Genomic DNA, 18,634 nt, shown 5'->3' with positions numbered 1-18,634 from the left:
ATAAGTCCCATTTATATCAGAGGGGACAGACAGCACTTACATGGCCCGCCTAAAGGTACTGGAACCAAGCTGTTCTCAGGTTCAGTGTTTTTATGGTTTTCCGCATTATTTTGTAGCCTCCATTTGAATGTATATAGAAAGGATTACTAAATAACATACTTTATGCTGACTAAAGCAAAAGTTACATGACTGCAGTATAATTACACAAGAATCCCAGGCGCAATAAAGAAGGCTGTGTCAGGGCAGGACATTTCATTCATTATGGCCCAACATGACTTAAAGGGGTATTCTAGGAGAGGCTGCTGTCACAGTGATGGGGCCAAGGACTATGCAAGGTATCTAGCCGTTTTGGTCTTATGTATAGGTGCAGTAGTAAACCAATGGCAAGTCCAATGTAACAAAAGGTCTTAATGTGCAAACCTCAACCCCATTGTCATTGTGGGGCATATTGTATTAAAACAGAAATTCACATGGAGAGTCATATGTTAGTTCCTCTATTGAACTGACATAATGCATGTAATGGATCCAGGTGCAGTTAGGCTTATGTAAACAATACTGGTTATTGGTGTTTTATAGTGTATGCGGCTTACAGGTAAAAGTTAAGCAGGCCTTACTACCGTATATACTCGGGTATAAGCCGACCCGAATATAAGCCGAGGCCCCTAATTTCACCCCAAAAACCCAGGAAAAGTTATTGACTCGACTATAAGCCTAGGGTGGGAAATACATCATCCCCCCATGTCATCATTCAGACCCCCGTCATTAACACCCTCATCATCCCCCCCATCATCATTACCCTGTCATCATCCCCCCTCTTCATCATTACCCTGTCATCATCCCCCCTTCATCATTACCCTGTCATCATCCCACCTGTCATCATCCCCCTTCATCATTACCCTGTCATCATCCCCCGTCATCATCCCCCCTTCATCATTACCCTGTCATCATCCCCCCTTCATCATTACCCTGTCATCATCCCACCTGTCATCATCCCCCTTATCATTACCCTGTCATCATCCCACCTGTCATCATCCCCCTTATCATTACCCTGTCATCATCATTACCCTGTCATCATCCCCCGTCATCATCCCCCCCTTCATCATTACCCTGTCATCATCCCACACCACCCCCTTCATCATCACGGCTTGTCAATGTCTGATTTAACAGTGGTCTTCAACCTGCGGACCTCCAGATGTTCCAAAACTACAACTCCCAGCATGTCCGGACAGCCATCGGCTGTCCGGGCATGCTGGGAATTGTAGTTTTGAAACCTCTGGAGGTCCGCAGGTAGAAGACCACTGCCCGGGCCTTCGTCATCATCCAGCCCCCCATCCCCCCTTTAGTTTTGTACTCCCCTCCGCTCGGCGGGACGTTCGGGTGAGCTGGTCCGGGCCATCTGTGCTGCAGGACCGTCCGGTGGGGAGGGATAGTCGTTCCAGGCTGTCCATCTTCACGGGCCTCTTCTTTGCGCCCAGCCCTGGAGTGATGACGTTGCCTTGACGACGACGCACTGGGACGCAACGTCCCTGTGCGTCATCGTCAAGGCAACGTCATTATTCCGGGCCAGGCCCGAAGCGCGGAGAAGAGGCCACCCCCCCCCGGTGAAGATGGACAGCCCGGAACGACTATCTCTCCCCACCGGACGGTCCTGCAGCACAGATGGCCCGGACCAGCTCACCCGAACGTCCCGCCGAGCAGAGGTGAGTACAAAACTAAAGGGGGGATTTGGGGCTGGATGATGACGAAGGCCCGGGCAGTGGTCTTCAACCTGCGGACCTCCAGATGTTTCAAAACTACAACTCCCAGCATGCCCGGACAGCCGATGGCTGTCCGGGCATGCTGGGAGTTGTAGTTTTGAAACATCTGGAGGTCCGCAGGTTGAAGACCACTGAGGGCGGGAGAGTTCACTCGAGTATAAGCCGAGGGGGGGTGTTTTCAGCACGAAAAATCGTGCTGAAAAACTCTGCTTATACTCGAGTAAATACGGTAGTTATGATAATAGAAAGATTTTTATGCTGTATACAAAGAGATGCTTCTCTGACTATGGGAGAGTCATCCCTGTATCTGCTCCTTCACTTCCTATGAGAAGATATCAGCCTTCAACATCTTTCATGAAGAACTTCTTTAAAAGTGATCTGTCAGCTGCAATTCACATTCCAAACTTCTGACACTGTTAGATGCTGTTATATCTGTCTGAGCTTCCATAAGGCAAGAAGGTAGAAGGCGCTCCGTGTGTAGAACCTCAGGATCAGGTAGAGGGGGGGAAGGGAACTATCCACAGCCGCTTATCGGATTAGGTTGTGTGGGCTCACACACAACAAAGGGTAGCGCATGAAGATAGTAACAAAGTCGTCCGCAGCCTTTCTGGAAACTGGTGAGCAATAGAGTGACTGGAGATACAGGAATAAATCCGGCAGGGAAGTAGAGGTGTAAAATCCAGGTAGGTTTATTCAACAAAGATGCAACGCGTATTGCTTCGCATGGGCAGCTTCATCAGGCATGTCAGGTAGGGCAATCACTCAGGTTATATACCCGTAGAGGCTAACCCTTTACAATACTACCAATACAATTAGAGATGAGCGAACTTACAGTAAATTCGATTCGTCACGAACTTCTCGGCTCGGCAGTTGATGACTTTTCCTGCATAAATTAGTTCAGGTTTCGGGTTCTCCGGTGGGCTGGAAAAGGTGGAGACAGTCCTAGGAAAGAGTCTCCTAGGACTGTATCCACCTTTTCCAGCCCACCGGAGCACCTGAAAACTGAACTAATTTATGCAGGAAAAGTCATCAACTGCCGAGCCGAGAAGTTCGTGACGAATCAAATTTACTGTAAGTTCGCTCATCTCTAAATACAATGATGAAACCAATAGAATGTTACATTGAAAAGCAAATGCATACAAAAACATACATATTTGGATCTATTTGATAAATCATAGTAAATAATAAGTAATAATATAAAGAAAAAATAAACAAAAAAACATACAAAAAGAAATAATAAAAAAAACATCTATTATCACAAGCATAACATAATGGATATATATATATATATACACACACATAAAAAAAATTCATAAACAGCAAGTACAACACTCACAAGTAAATGACAAACATTTTATACAATTTTTTTTATACATTATTGCAAATCCACGAGGTAAAACAATAGTAAATGGGTTGAACGGGACAAAAACGCATCGAGAAGCCCAAAACAGATGGATACAAATATAATTTAAAAAAAAAACATGAAGAATAAAATGAATTAACAGGGATTTTCTATAGACCCATTGAAACCCTGAGGGGTCAATGTGCCAAGTTTGTGAATCCAAAAGGATTCACGTTTTATTAATCTTTGAAATCTATTTGGAGTTTCTAATGGAATTGATTCAAGTATAATTAATTTTATTGTTTCCATATTTCTATTGTGAATGTTATTGAAATGTCTCGATAAACTATGAAGCATATAACCATGCGAAATATTCCATCTGTGTTTGTTCATTCTCGCACGCACAGTCTGGACTGTCCGACCCACATACTGTAAATTACAACTACAAGATATACAGCAAAGTTGGTATCACAATTAAGCTTACCCTTTTATTTTAAAAGTTTTCTGGGTTTGAAAGGATTTAAATGTGACACTATTTTTAATCCATTGACAGCACAAACAGCGACTCTTCATACAAGGGGATTTCCCTGCATTCAGGATGGCTATAGGATTCTTATTTTTAAATCTACTAGGTGCAATTACCGTATATACTCGAGTATAAGCCGACCCGAGTATAAGCCGAGACCCCTAATTTCTACCCAAAATCCCAGGAAAAGTTATTGACTCGAGTATAAGCCTAGGGTGGGAAATACATCATCCCCCCCTGTCATCATCCAGACCCGTCATTAACATCCTCATCATCATCACCGCCTGTCATCATCCAGACCCTCATCATCATCACCTGTCATCATCCCCTTGTCATCATCCCACACATTCCCCCTTCATCATCCCCTTGTCATCATCCCCACCCCCCTTCATCATCCCCTTGTCATCATCCCCACCCCCCTTCATCATCCCCTTGTAATCATCCCACCCCCCCCCCTTCATCATCCCCTTGTCATCATCCCCACCCCCCTTCATCATCCCCTTGTAATCATCCCACACCCCCCCTTCATCATCCCACACCACCCCTTCATCATCCTCTTGTCATCATCCCACACCCCCCCCTTCATCATCCTCTTGTCATCATCCGCCCTCAGTGGTCTTCAACCTGCGGACCTCCAGAGGTTTCAAAACTACAACTCCCAGCAAGCCTGGGCAGCCATCGGCTGTCCGGGCTTGCTGGGAGTTGTAGTTTTGAAACCTCCGGAGGTCCGCAGGTTGAAGACCACTGCGGCCTTCGACATCATCCAGCCCCCTCTCACCCCCTTTAGTTCTGTACAGTACTCACCTCCGCTCGGCGCTGGTCCGGTGCTGCAGGGCTGTCCGGAGAGGAGGTCGTCTGGTGGGATAGTGGTTCCGGGCTGCTATCTTCACTGGGGGCGCCTCTTCTCTGCGCTTCGGGCCCAGAATAGAGGCGTTGCCTTGACAAAGACGCAGAAGTACGTTGGCAATGAACGTACCTCTGCGTCGTTGTCAAGGCAACGTGACTATTCTGGGGCCGGGCCCGAAGCGCTTAGAAGAGGCCTCCCCGGTGAAGATAGCAGCCCGGAACCACTATCCCACCGGACCACCTCCTCTCCGGACAGTCCTGCAGCACCGGACCAGCGCCGAGCGGAGGCGAGTACTGTACAGAACTAAAGGGGGGTGAGAGGGGGCTGGATGATGTCGAAGGCCCCAGTGGTCTTCAACCTGCGGACCTCCGGAGGTTTCAAAACTACAACTCCCAGCAAGCCCGGACAGCCGATGGCTGCCCGGGCTTGCTGGGAGTTGTAGTTTTGAAACCTCTGGAGGTCCGCAGGTTGAAGACCACTGCGGGTGGAGAGTTCACTCGAGTATAAGCCGAGGGGGGTGTTTTCAGCACGAAAAATCGTGCTGAAAAACTCGGCTTATACTCGAGTATATACGGTAGATTAGATTACGGAGATCTTTTTGGAACGCCTATAAATGACATTTGGTGTTTTTGGAATGATCTCTTTTGAAATAGGATAATTGTTTAGAATCAGACAATTTTTCTGAAGGATTTTTTTAAATATTGGACGCTTCCATGTTGTAATTCGTTATGAAGTAAAATTTTAACTTATTTTCAATAGAATTTTCACTTTGTTTCTTTGCATGTGATTTTTCAATTGATGTACTGATTAAATCTACTTGTTTTTTTATTCTGGACCTTTTTATATGCATTCGTTAGTAAGGATTTGGGGTAACCCTTTTCCTGGAAACATGTCCTTAGGACAAGCAGCCTGCGCATCGAAGTCCACATCCCTACGGATCCGCAGGTACTGTCTAAGCCAACTAGGGTAATGGGCACTGTCAAACTGTAAAAAACGATTGACATCTACTCTCTTAAAAAATGTCCTTGTTGCTATGGATCCCTCCTCAGTTATATAAATGTCCAAATCCAAAAATTGGATCGAGACATTAGAATAGTGCATCGTAAATTTAAGGCCCCAAGTATTATGATTTAATTAATTTACAAATAATTTGGCCTCTTTTTCAGACCCTAACAGATCATAAAAAGGTCATCTATAAATGACCGAAAAAAACACACAAACTTAGTAAAAAACAAGCACTGTGCCATTATTAGTGAAACGCATTTCATCTTTGTTGAATAAACCTACCTGCCCTTTACACCTCTACTTCCCTGCAATTATTCGTCCAGCGCCGGATTTATTCCTGTATCTCCAGTCACTATATTGCTCATGAGCTTCCATAAGGTAAATAAACACTTTTATTCTATGGTGCCAATAGGTGTTCCTAAGGCCCTTAAGTGCTTAAAGGGGTACCCCACCATAGACATGTTCAGAGTAAAGAAAACGGTCCAGCACAGGTTTGCAGGTAAAAAACAGCTTCTTCTTTTATTGGGTCAGTTCCGACAAGACAAATAAATAAGCCGACGCGTTTCGGACCTACACTCGGTCCTTAGTCATGCCATGACTAAGGACCGAGTGTAGGTCCGAAACGCGTCGGCTTATTTATTTGTCTTGTCGGAACTGACCCAATAAAAGAAGAAGCTGTTTTTTACCTGCAAACCTGTGCTGGACCGTTTTCTTTACTCTGTGCATACATCTGGTCAGGGACGCTGCTGATCAGGCCCGCGCACAGGTGCAGGGAGGAGGAGGTGAGCTGTCGTTCTGATTTACTCACCATAGACATGTTATCCCCTATCCAAAGGATAGGGGATTAGGCTCCTTTCACACTATATGTTGCTCCGTTTTAAAGGCCTCTTACAATGTCCCATTAAGAAAACCCTTAAAAATGGCTGTTAAAAAATCCCATAGACTTGAATGGAATTTTTTGATTATCCATTATCACCCATTATAGCCCGTTATGAATAACGGACGTTATTTGTGACAGGAGAAAAATTTGTGCATTTGACGTTTTTACTCCCGTCACAAATAACATCCGTTATTCATAACGGGTGATAACGGGATAACCAAAAATTCCACAGACTTGAATGGCATTTTTTAACGGCTGATAATAAGGGTTTTCTTAAAGACCCCTTACATTGTCCCGTTAAAACGGAGCAACATATAGTGTGAAAGATGTGTGATCTGGGGGGGGTCCCAGCAGCCGGATTACCCCTTTTAAGAGTGAAATACCTCTTCAGGCTTGATTGACTGTCAGGGCTCAGCCTCGTTCTTACACTATGCATGCAAATTATGCACAGCTGCGAGATTTGAAACGGGGCTGGGCTTCCAGCTGTCAATCAAGCAGGGACAGGAATCGGGGTTTGGGGGGAATGCATCTTTGACTCTTTGCACCAGAGAATGACAGCATATTTCTATGTAATGGAAGCACAGACAGATATACCAGCATCTAAATGTGTCTGCGTGATAAGTGAGGTAAGTTGCCGCCAGATAAGGCTGTTTTAACAATGCATTAAGAAGTGCACAGCCAAAAATACGGGGCAAAAATGAGCCGACCGGAGTTACTATATGACTGCGGTCGGCTCATTCAAATAAATGAGATGCGGGCCGGGTCCGGCTGGGATACGGGAGTGCCTGGTTTTCACATTTCCCAGCCAGATACGGCCACCGTAACTACAAGACTTGGTGTGAATGCACCCTTAATATTATAAAAAAAAACGTATACGGTTTTTATAACATTGCACTCAATGCAAAATGCATTGAGCATATAAATACATATGGTTGCATCAGTTTTTTTGTTTCCCATTTACGAAAGCAAACTGACTGGAACCGTATGTCAAAAACAAGATGTGAATGTAGCCAAAGGGTTCGTTCACACAGCATATTTATTTTCAAGCTCGCAGCGGATTTACATCTGCAAGTTTGAAAAGGGGCGGGGGCTTCACATGCTACCCGTAACAGATTTTCACCAAGCGTAATTCCACTGTTAAAAATCTGCCGCAGCCCCCATTGAAGTCAATAGGGTCTGTGGCGGATTTTCAACATCCGAGAGTGGCAAAAATCTGCTGCGGGTAGTGCGCGTAGACCCTGCCCCTTTTCAAACTTGCAGCTGGAAATCCGCTGCGAAGCTGAAAAAAAATATGCCCGTCTGAACATACCTTAAGAGTGTGTTCACATGTTCAGGTTCTAAATTGCAATTATTGAATACAAAGCCATTTAATGGAGGACATGTATAAAGGAAAACCAAACTTATCAAATCCATTCCTGGCTATGGATTCAGGTATTGCGATTAAAAACCTGAAAGTGTGAACATATCCCAAGAGTCAGATCACTTGCTCATAGCTGTCATAGTCTATTTCACTTTTAAATCAACACCACTTGTCTTATTTGAAAGTGGATTGTGACCTTCATAAAGTGGGGAATCATGGCCACAATATGTTCTATGAATGCACAGATATGTTGTCCATCTGCCCTACAGTTAATTATACTGTTTTTTAATGTCATAATCACTTAGAGATAATGGATTTCACTGCGTTTTAAGCTTTAGGAATTTTCGGTACCCCCTCCAGAAAAAATAAAATCTCTCTTGGTGGATTCTCTGTGATGGTAGCAAAGTGGTTTCTTGGAAAAGGTTTGATTATTACAATTTAATGGAAAACTCAATATAGATTGAATTGTAGACTTTAGCGTGATGTGAAAGACTGATACCAAGTAATAAAAAGTGCTGGTTGCAGTTATTGGTGCTATAGATGGTGTAAATAGTTATTAAAGGGGTTATCCAGGAAAAAACTTTTTTTTTTTTATATATATCAACTGGCTCCAGAAAGTTAAACAGATTTGTAAATTACTTCTATTAAAAAAATCTTAATCCTTTCAGTACTTATGAGCTTCTGAAGTTAAGGTTGTTCTTTTCTGTCTAAGTGCCCTCTGATGACACCTGTCTCGGGAACCGCCCAGTTTAGAAGAGGTTTGCTATGGGGATTTGCTTCTAAATTGAGACACGTGTCATCAGAGAGCACTTAGACAGAAAAGAACAACCTTAACTTCAGAAGCTCATAAGTACTGAAAGGATTAAGATTTTTTAATAGAATTAATTTACAAATCTGTTTAACTTTCTGGAGCCAGTTGAGATATATATATATATATATATATATATATATATATATATATATATATATAAAAAAGTTTTTTCCTGGAATACCCCTTTAAAGAAGCACTCCTACCAAAACTGATCTTGTGCTATGTCCAGTGTAGGGGAGGTGCATGCCATAGAGAAAACAAAACCAGGCTTATAGCAGCAATCAGATCTTCTTTGACTTTGTTAGGCAGCATTAGATTATTTTGTTGGAGTGTTCCTTTAAATTAAGTGTCCAGGAATAGGAGATAAAAGAGGCCTGAACAAGTATATTCTTAAAGGGGTACTCCACTGCTCAGCATTTTGAACAAACTGTTCCGAATGCTGGAGGCGGGCGCTTGTGATGTCATAGCCCCGCCCCCACATGATTTCATGAGGGGGCGGGGCCATGACATCACGAGCTCCCGACTCCAGCGTTCGGAACAGTTTGTTCCAAATGCTGAGCAGTGGAATACCCCTTTAAGGCATGTTTACATGAATATAAACCATGTTTTTGGCACAGAACCCACAAAATCTCTGTGCCAAAACCCATGCGGGGTCGGCTTTGAAAACCCTGCTTTTGTTGACTTTAATGGGAGACAGGGAACCACACAAAAAAAACCTTTTCTTTGCAGTTACATGCGGAAGGTCCCCTTTGAAGTCAATAGGAACTGGGACCCCAGATTATTCTTGTGTGCACACAACCTTAGAGGGTAAAAGCATATCCAGCTTACCACTATTGTAAAGTTGTTCCAGATTCACATGGCCTTACAGTAGTTCATCCCCATTCAGTTAAAAATTACCTGTCACCAAATAAACTTTTCTAAACTAACTCAGGCTATGTTCCCTAACACTCCTCCCACAATTAAAAAAAAATTCAGAGCTTTAAAAAGTTGTGTATTATTATACCTTTTATTCTTGCTCACATAGTGAAGTCTCCCAGCAGGAAAAAGTGGGTGTTTCCCAGCAGGCATGACATCACTAAAGCCTGCTAGGGGACCACATCCGCCCTCACATGGTTGCAGTGCTCTGATGAATAGAAGACCTTAAGCTCTGTGCATCTTAAAAAGCATTTTAAAAGCAAGTGAATGGGAAAGTGTCTACTAATTACACAAGGAACACTATATTAAAAGTTTTATTTGGTGACAGGTACTCTTCAATATTTAATATATACACTATATATATATATACATATATATATATATATATATATATATATATATATAATGTATAGAGGTGGGGGGTGAGATGTAGGCTTTTTATTTTTATTTTTTTAATCCTGGACTGACCCACTTTTAAATGGGCAAACTAACTTTGTTCCTAAAATAAATAAATCATTAAAAAAAAGTTTGTCTCTTGTGGTTACTTAAGTCTGTCTCTTATGCTAGGATTGCACACAAGTTTTTTGACCTTTTGCAGAGTTCTTACACCTGTGTGAAAATGCCGGTTTTGTACCCTGTGGCAGTTTTTCACTGCCTTGAATGTTCACGAGATTCCCCCAAAAGATCCTCTTCTAAATTCAGTGAATTGTGCTCTGGGGGGTGTGGCTTGGAGGTTGAGAGGAGCGGTTGCACACTGTAAGCACTCCCACTCGGAACCAGAAGAGGTGAGCGATTCCCTGCTTCAGGTTATCCATGCCTGCAAAACCTCCCTGAGTGGGAAGATGGAGGAAGTAAAGATAGATGTGGGCCTATTAAGACAAGATCTCCAGAACCTTCGAGACTGGATCACTGAAACAGAGACGCCAATCTCCAACATCGAGGGCACTATTGCCCCCTCCCTGACCACCGTACAAGAACAGCTTAAACTGGCCAGACAAAAGAACAATGATTTGGAGAATAGACTGCGCCGGAATAACATTACGGTGATTGACTTACCCGAGCGCGCAGAGGGCCAGAACCTGGGGGCTTTTGCGGAGGGGTGGATTAAGGACTTGTTCCCTGTAGTATCCTCCTCTGCGTTCGCTGTCGAACGTGCACATTGTGTACCCTCCAGACCACCGATTCCAGGGCTGCCGCTGAGTCCTCTTCTAGCCAGGCTCCTGAACTGCTATGACCACGACTTGATTCTCTGCTCTACGCGGAGATTGCCGGAGGTTATGCTAGCAGGGTCTACATATTCCCGGATTCTTCTCTGACTTACAATGCCGCAGAGCTACTTTTACATCTATCAAAGCCCGGCTGAGAGAGAAGAGGGTCCCTTACTCCATTGCATACCCTGGCCGCTTGCAGGTGGTAGATGGAGACAGAGCTATTTTCTTTACTACGCCTCAAGAGACGGACAACTGGCTGAATAGAATACGGAGAGCCCAGTGATGTGCCTGCTACTCTCTGCTGCGGCACCATGGAGCCTACACTGCGTGACCCTCTATGGAAGCCTCACCGTGGATGCCCTTGTTTGGATGTGCTCCTGCATGATTCCTTTGCTGATCCTGTTTGCAGCCGTTGGACTCAGTTGAGACTCTGCTGCCTCTTCGGAATGTTTGAACCTGAACTGGTCAGGTATCGTGTTTTCTCCCCTGGCTGCCCATCTCCTATCCTTTGGCCCGCTTCACTTTAAATCTGGACCCTCTATTCCCACCCAACTTCCTGGTTGGGTGTGCTCGCCTTAACCCCCTGACCTCCTGTGGACCTCGGATGTCCTAGTAGCATGTCCAGCTTCCCACCCTCAACTGACAGTCCCCCTCTCTCTTGTTTACCCTCCCGTGTTCCCTATCCTCTAAACTGCCCTCAGTACCCACCTCCCTGAGATGGGGTACTCATCTGGACGCTATGCAGGAATTGGCGTGCACTTGGACTTATGGACTGGGGTATTGTCAGGAACCGGACTGGTATGCGGGTAGTGGATCCTCTGTGTCATTGAGGCGATGACGTGGGCCGTACCAGGGGACCGGTTCTAAGAAGTTACTGGTTTTTACCAGAGCCCGCCGCAAGATGGACTTGCTGCGGCGGTAACTCCCAGGTCGTATCCCCTGATAGCGACTCGACCTCACTAACAGCTGAGATAGGCGTGGTACACAAGGCAAAGGCAAGGTCGGATGTAGCAAGAGGTCAAGGCAGGCGGCAAAGGTTCGTAGTCAGGGGCAACGGCAAAGGGTCTGGATACACAGGCTAGGGATACACAAAACGCTTTCACAGGGCACTAGGGCAACAAGATCCGGCAAGAACAGGAAGGGGAAGTGGGTTTTTATGTGTAGGGAGTGATTTGGAACTGATTGAACCAGGCACCAATTAATGGTGCACTGGCCCTTTAAATCTGAGAGACCCGGCGCGCACGCGCCCTAGAGAGCGGGACCGCGCGCGCCGGGACTGAGCAAGAGGATGGGGCAGGTGAATGGAACGGGATGCGACCCGCGGGCAGGCACGTCCCGCCGCGTGGATCGCATCCCCGCCGGGGGACACAGAGCGGCCCTCCCGGTCAGCTAGTCTGACCGAGGCGCAGCAAGTAGGAGCAAAACGCTGCGACCCGGAGCGCTCGGCGTTACAGGTATCCTACTCTATGTGCCTTATTGATGTGTGGGGTGGAGGGGTTCCTACCATAACAATTGCGCATGGGTTCTGCCCCTTTGGTTATATACTCCCTAAGCTGGTGGTGCTTTGATTGCTGTGATTCCCTTTTTATCTGTCAATCCCTGGTTTTCCCTTCCCCCTACATCTCCTTGCTCCTTTTCTCCTCTCTCCCCTCCTGTATCTCCTTTGCTCTTCTTTCTCCCCCTCCCTCTCCTTATTCTTTCTCTTCTTTCCCCTTTTTTCTCCCCTACATCTTTTGTTTCTTCCTTTGCCAGTACTCTTTTTCCACTGTATGGTTCCTCCTTCTCCCATCTGTACTTTATGTGGGGCTTTAATATGTACCAGCAGGTTCTCCCCACTAGATGGAGCTGTTGCTCTACTGATGCTTTCTTTGCATTACTACTGTTACTTTAGTTACTTCTTATTTGTTTTTTGTCCCACCCATAGGTGGGTGTACTGTTTTATGCTTTGTCTCCAGTGTCCCTCCACCTCTAATCTACAATACTCATGGCTCTATGGAACCTTATTGTCTTTTTATTTGCTGTTTTTTTTAAATAATTTTTTGGACAGGCACTGACATTTCTCACTGAGTGTCTGGCAACTACCTGTCTACCCCTTAGTGTGAGGAAGGAAGGTCAGCAATGGGATGCCAGAGAAAGGGTGAAGCTACTCCGGTTGCTGAATGCGGATTGTCGAGCGTGTCTAGTGAGCACTTTGGGTGACAATTTTTGTACTTATTCATGAATAATACTTAGGAGATCTGTTGATCTATTTTTTGTACTGTGAAAGCTTTAGGAAGGAGACTGCTCGCAATGCTTTCCTTCATTACAAGGCTTCTCTCCATGTCAAAACAAAGAACAGCATTCCATATAGTCAATTGGTCTGCTTAAAAAAAATTAATAGTGACCCAGAGGTATTTGTTAAACAAGTGGATGACCTGGCAGATCGTTTAATAGCAAGAGGCTATCCCTTAGAGGTTATAACACAAGCAAGGAAATGTATAGAACAAACCCCAAGGGAAACACTGATAAAGAACTATCCAAAAACACAGGCATTAAAGGAGAAAATTCCATCCAGAGCCTCATTTGTCTTTAACCCCTTAAGGACCAGGCCCATTTTCACCTTAAGGACCAGAGCGTTTTTTGCACATCTGACCACTGTCACTTTAAGCATTAATAACTCTGGGATGCTTTTACTCTTGAATTTGATTCCGAGATAGTTTTTTGTTTTTTCCTGACATATTCTACTTTAACATAGCAGTACAATTTCGACGATACTTGCATCATTTCTTGGTGAAAAATTCCAAAATGTCATAAAAAAATTAGAAAATCTTGCAATTTTCGAACTTTGAAACTCTCTGCTTGTAAGGAACATAGACATACCAAATAAATTATATACTGATTCACATATACAGTATGTCTACTTTATATTTGCATCATAAAGTTGACATGTTTTTACTTTTGGAAGACATCAGAGGGCATCAAAGTTCAGCAGCAATTTTAAAAATGTTCACAAAATTTTGTAAATCTGAATTTTTCATGGACCAGTTCAGGTTTGAAGTGGATTTGAAGGGCCTTCTTATTAGAAATACCCCACAAATGACCCCATTATAAAAACTGCACCCCTCAACATATTCAAAATGACATTCAGTAAGTGTGTTAACCCTTTAGGTGTTTCACAGGAATAGTAGGAAAGTGAAGGAGAAAATTCTAAATCTGCATTTTTTACACTCGCATGTTCTTGTAGACCCTGTTTTTGTATTTTTATAAGGGGTAAAAGGAGAGAAATCCCCCCAAAATTTGTAACCCAATTTCTCTCGAGTATGAAAATACCTCATATGTGTATGTCAAGTGTTCAGCGGGTGCACTAGAGGGCTCAGAAGGGAAGGAGCGACAATGGGATTTTGGAGAGTGAATTTTTCTGAAATGGTTTTTGGGGGGCATGTCACATTTAGGAAGCCCCTATGGTGCCAGAACAGCAAAAAAAATCCACGTAGCATACTATTATGGAAACTACACCCCTCAAGGAAGGAAACAAGGGGTACAGTGAGCCTTAACACCCCACAGGTTTTTGACGACTTTTCGTTAAATGGGCACTGTCACCAACTTTATTTTTTGATATGTTGTAGCACTTATGTACTACAACATATCTCTAATATACTTTTATTATTATTTTTTTCATTAAAAAGGTTTAATTTACATTTAAAAACCGGCTACTGAAAAAGGACTGATTTTGGAGTGGCAATCAGTCCTTTTTCAGTTAGGCTGCACTCGCTCCCTGCCTGTCAATCAGACAGGCGGGGAGCGAGTGCATTGGCTCCCCGGCCACTGGCCCGCTGCCGGACTCTGCAGTAACTGCAAGTGTAATGAGTGAACGGGGTATGCGGGGGGGGGGGGGGGGGAGGAGGGAACGGGCTAGTGACGTAGCGGGGGGGGGGGGGGGGAGAGAGAACGGGCTAGCAAAAAAAAATAGGATGGTGGGAGCTACCCTTTAAAGTCGGATGTGTAAATTTTTTTTTTTTCACTAAAATGCTGGTTTTCCCCCAAATTTTACATTTTTACAAGGGGTAATAGGAGAGAAAGCCCCCAAAATTTGTTTGGCAATTTCTCCCGAGTACGAAAATACCCCATATGTGGCCCTAAACTGTTGCCTTGAAATACGACAGGGCTCTGAAGTGAGAGAGCACCATGCACATTTGAGGCCTAAATAAGGGATTTGCATAAGGACGGAACCGGATGCAAGAATAACACTTGCATCCGATACCAATAATACCCTATGGCAGTGTTTCCCTAACAGGGTGCCTCCAGCTGTTGCAAAACTTCCAGCATGCCTGGAAAGTCAATCGCTGTCCGACAATACTGGGAGTTGTCTTGCAGCAGCTGGAGGCTCCGTTTTGAAAACAGTGTCATACGAGAAATGTTTTATTTGGGGGGGGGGGGGGGATAGGAAATCATTCATGTGGTTCCTGTTCTTTTTGACACATGAACCTAAAAAGTTAAACCATCAGATTGGGAAACTACACAGTATACGTAAAGCAACCAGTTACTTGTAGATCGAATTTTGTAATTTATTGTATAATATGCACATGTGGTTGCTTTTATATAGGGAAAACCAAGCGTTCTCTATTTCATAGAATGTCACTCGAAAAGGCTCCGCTAGATTTATTGAACACATGGTTAATTTTCACCATAGTAATGGTTCTACATTAAAGTTTAGAGCTTTAGAAAGAGTAGAAACTGCTATTCCAGGAAAGGATAGACATCAAACATTATTATTAAAAGAATCCAGATGGATTCTACGAGTAAACGCAGTAGGACCGTTAGATCTAAATGATAAGAAGGAATTAGGTGCATTAATATGACACATCACATCTCAGACCTTCACATGTAAGATTTGTTCCTCATCAGTTGATTTTAACTCACCTGTTTTTGTTTGAGCACTTTAAGGGTTAAGTTTTGGGTTACACCCATTCACCAGTATCACGTGATATGGCAGGTAATTTTAAGTGTACCCGCCAGATCTAACAAAAAAATGTTTTTTATATATCACTCAGTACCTAATCCTGACCATGTACATCTAATTTTTATGTGTTTTTTTATTATACTTTTAATTTAGCTCACTGGTCTGAATTCCTCTCAAAAAGAGGGGGTGTGGCCTCATTGTGCATGTCTCCGCCCCCTCCCTCAGTATACTGTCTGCTCACATCTCCCCTAGCATTAGCAAAACTACAACTCCCAGCTTGTCCTCACTGACAGTATGGAGACACAAGCTGACAGTGGGAGGATGTTTCAATCAAGGAAGTGTGTCCATGACATAGGTCAAGATGCATAGTATGTGTCCGAGGAGGGGGGGTTCAATTGTTTGACTGTCTTTTTCAGTATGAAATACTGAAAATTTTCTAATCAAAGCAATTGCAAAACCTATTGGTTATACATGCTTCACAGCATATCAAAAGTTTTTGTATTTGACAGTGCCCATTTAAACCAGCAGAGTGAGCATGATGATGTCGCAGGGGCCTGACGAAGCACTATACAGTGCGATACGACTGTGGCCGACGCCCGATACCCCCCCCATTCCATCTACCGCCTCCCCGCTTCACCATCGCCTGACCGTGACGTGCTTCGCTACCTCCGACTTCCTGGGTGAGTTGCTCTGCACCTTCTCTTTTGTGACTTCACAGTCCAGAAAATTCCTGGCCCACATTGTATGGCAGAATTCCTCTATTTCTCCAATTCTTAAACTTAGAGCCTCAGACAGATCTCTTCTACTGGGTAACGAGGAACTGGCCCTTCGTTTTTCATCTTTTATGCTAGCCTTTATTCTTCTCAGGTCCGCTATGACACAGATCAGCTCCACTCCTATCTTGATGCCATCACCTTCCCTACTCTATCGGTAGAGGATTGTGACTTCCTAGAGGCTCCAATTACCCTATTGTAGGTGCAGGAGGCTATCGCTGATCTTGCCAACGGTAAGTCTCCGGGCCCTGACGGCCTTCCGCTGGAGGTTTACCTGAGGTACTCACATGTGCTCCTGTAATATTAAAACCAGATAAAGACCCTTTGTAGTGCGGCTTTTACCAGCCAATCTCCTTGCTAAATTTAAACTACAAAATATTGACAAAAGTTCTTGCCAATCGGCTAAGTCGTGGTATTCTTAATATTATACATAACGATCAAACTGGTATCATGCCTGGAAAATCCACTTCAGATAATATTCGGAGAGTTCAGTCAGCTGTCCAGGGGGGAGTGTTGGGCGGCGATTGGGCCTTGGCATCGTTAGACTAATTTTCGGAGGTGGGTCTCTATCCTCTACTAACATCCCAAGGCTCAGGTCCTTTTGAATGGTATTTGCTCTCCTCCATTCACTTTGGGCTGCGGGACGCGCCAGGGGTGCCCTCTGTCCCCGCTTCTGTTCGCGGTGGCAGTGGAGCCCCTTTGCTTTGCTTATTCGGCAGGACCCTGATTACCTTGGAATGTCGCTGGGAGAGAGAAGCGTATTGGGCTGTACGCTGATGATACGATTTTATTTCTATCCAACCCTGAACTACCGCATGCAATTAGATTGATGGACAGGTTTGGTTATGTTTCTGGGCTGTTCATTAATTGGACAAAATTGGCTATTATGCCATTGTTAAACAAACCCTGGCCCTCAGTTATGTGTGGACTTCGAGTGGTGACAGGGTTCAAGTATCTGGGGGTGTTTATCAATAGAAACTCCTAGTTGGACTAGGCCTCCAATATTCTCACCCTCTTGCCATATGTTAAAAACAAGTTTCAAATATGGGGGACTTTGCCTCTTACGGTCTGTGGCCGTATAAACCTTATAAAACCTACCTAAATGTCATACCTAAATGTCTCTATGCCTTAGAACATGCCTCTGTTCCAGTGCCTAAATCTTTTTTTTCCCCACATTGCACTCCCTTTTATCCCCCTTCATATGGGGGTCCCAATAGACCTAAAATTCCCCTTATGACATTGCAACGTCCTAAGTTAGATGCCGGAATGTCCCTTCCTGATTTTTACCTTTACTACCTGGCCGGCCAACTCCGCTACATTCGTCATTGGCTATTAAACTCCCTGATGCCTGATGCGGAGCAGTCTCTTTCTAGATATTCACAAGAGGATCCCTCCAAGGAACAGCACAGGAATCAAACCGGCGCTCACAGACTTCAATTGCAAAATGTTATTTATTTCCCGGCATGCAACGCGTTTTAGTGGATAACCAGCTTCATCAGGCATGTTAGAAAAGGGACACACTAAGGGTATTTATACCTAGAAAACATTAACACATACGTTTCTGGAACAAACAATATGGGGTAAAATAAACATCAAAGGCCATCGTAAAGAAGAGAGTATCTAAGTATATACATACACATATATAAATGTGATAGTACATAAAAAAATAAAATAAAATAAAAAATATGTAAAAGAAAGAAAAAAAATAGCATAAAATAGAGCGGATACTGCTACAAAGCATTCTCAATCATTTCATTTAATCCATCAGGAAAAAGAGATCAGAGAGAAAAAATCCAGTAGGATTCTCTATTGATTAATCTTTGAAATCGATTTTTTACGATAGATGGAATGACTTCAATGATCTTCAATTTCAAACAATCAAAATTGCCTTCATGGATCAAACAGACATGACGAGAGACACTGTGCAGCATAAACCGCCCTCGTACATTGGAACGGTGTTTATTCATGCGGGAATAAATCGATTTCAAAGATTAATCAATAGAGAATCCTACTGGATTTTTTCTCTCTGCTCTCTCTTTCCTGATGGATTAAATGAAATGATTGAGAATGCTTTGTAGCAGTATCCGCTCTATTTTATGCTATTTTTTTTCTTTCTTTTACATATTTTTTCTTTTTTATTCTATTTTTTATTTAACTTTTTTATGTACTATCACATTTATATATGTGTATGTATATACTTAGATACTCTCTTCTTTACGATGGCCTTTGATGTTTATTTTTCCCCATATTGTTTGTTCCAGCAACGTA

Source organism: Hyla sarda, chromosome 8 (genome assembly GCF_029499605.1).
Source record: "Hyla sarda isolate aHylSar1 chromosome 8, aHylSar1.hap1, whole genome shotgun sequence".
Classification (NCBI taxonomy): domain Eukaryota; kingdom Metazoa; phylum Chordata; class Amphibia; order Anura; family Hylidae; genus Hyla; species Hyla sarda.
This window is presented reverse-complemented; position numbering follows the sequence as displayed.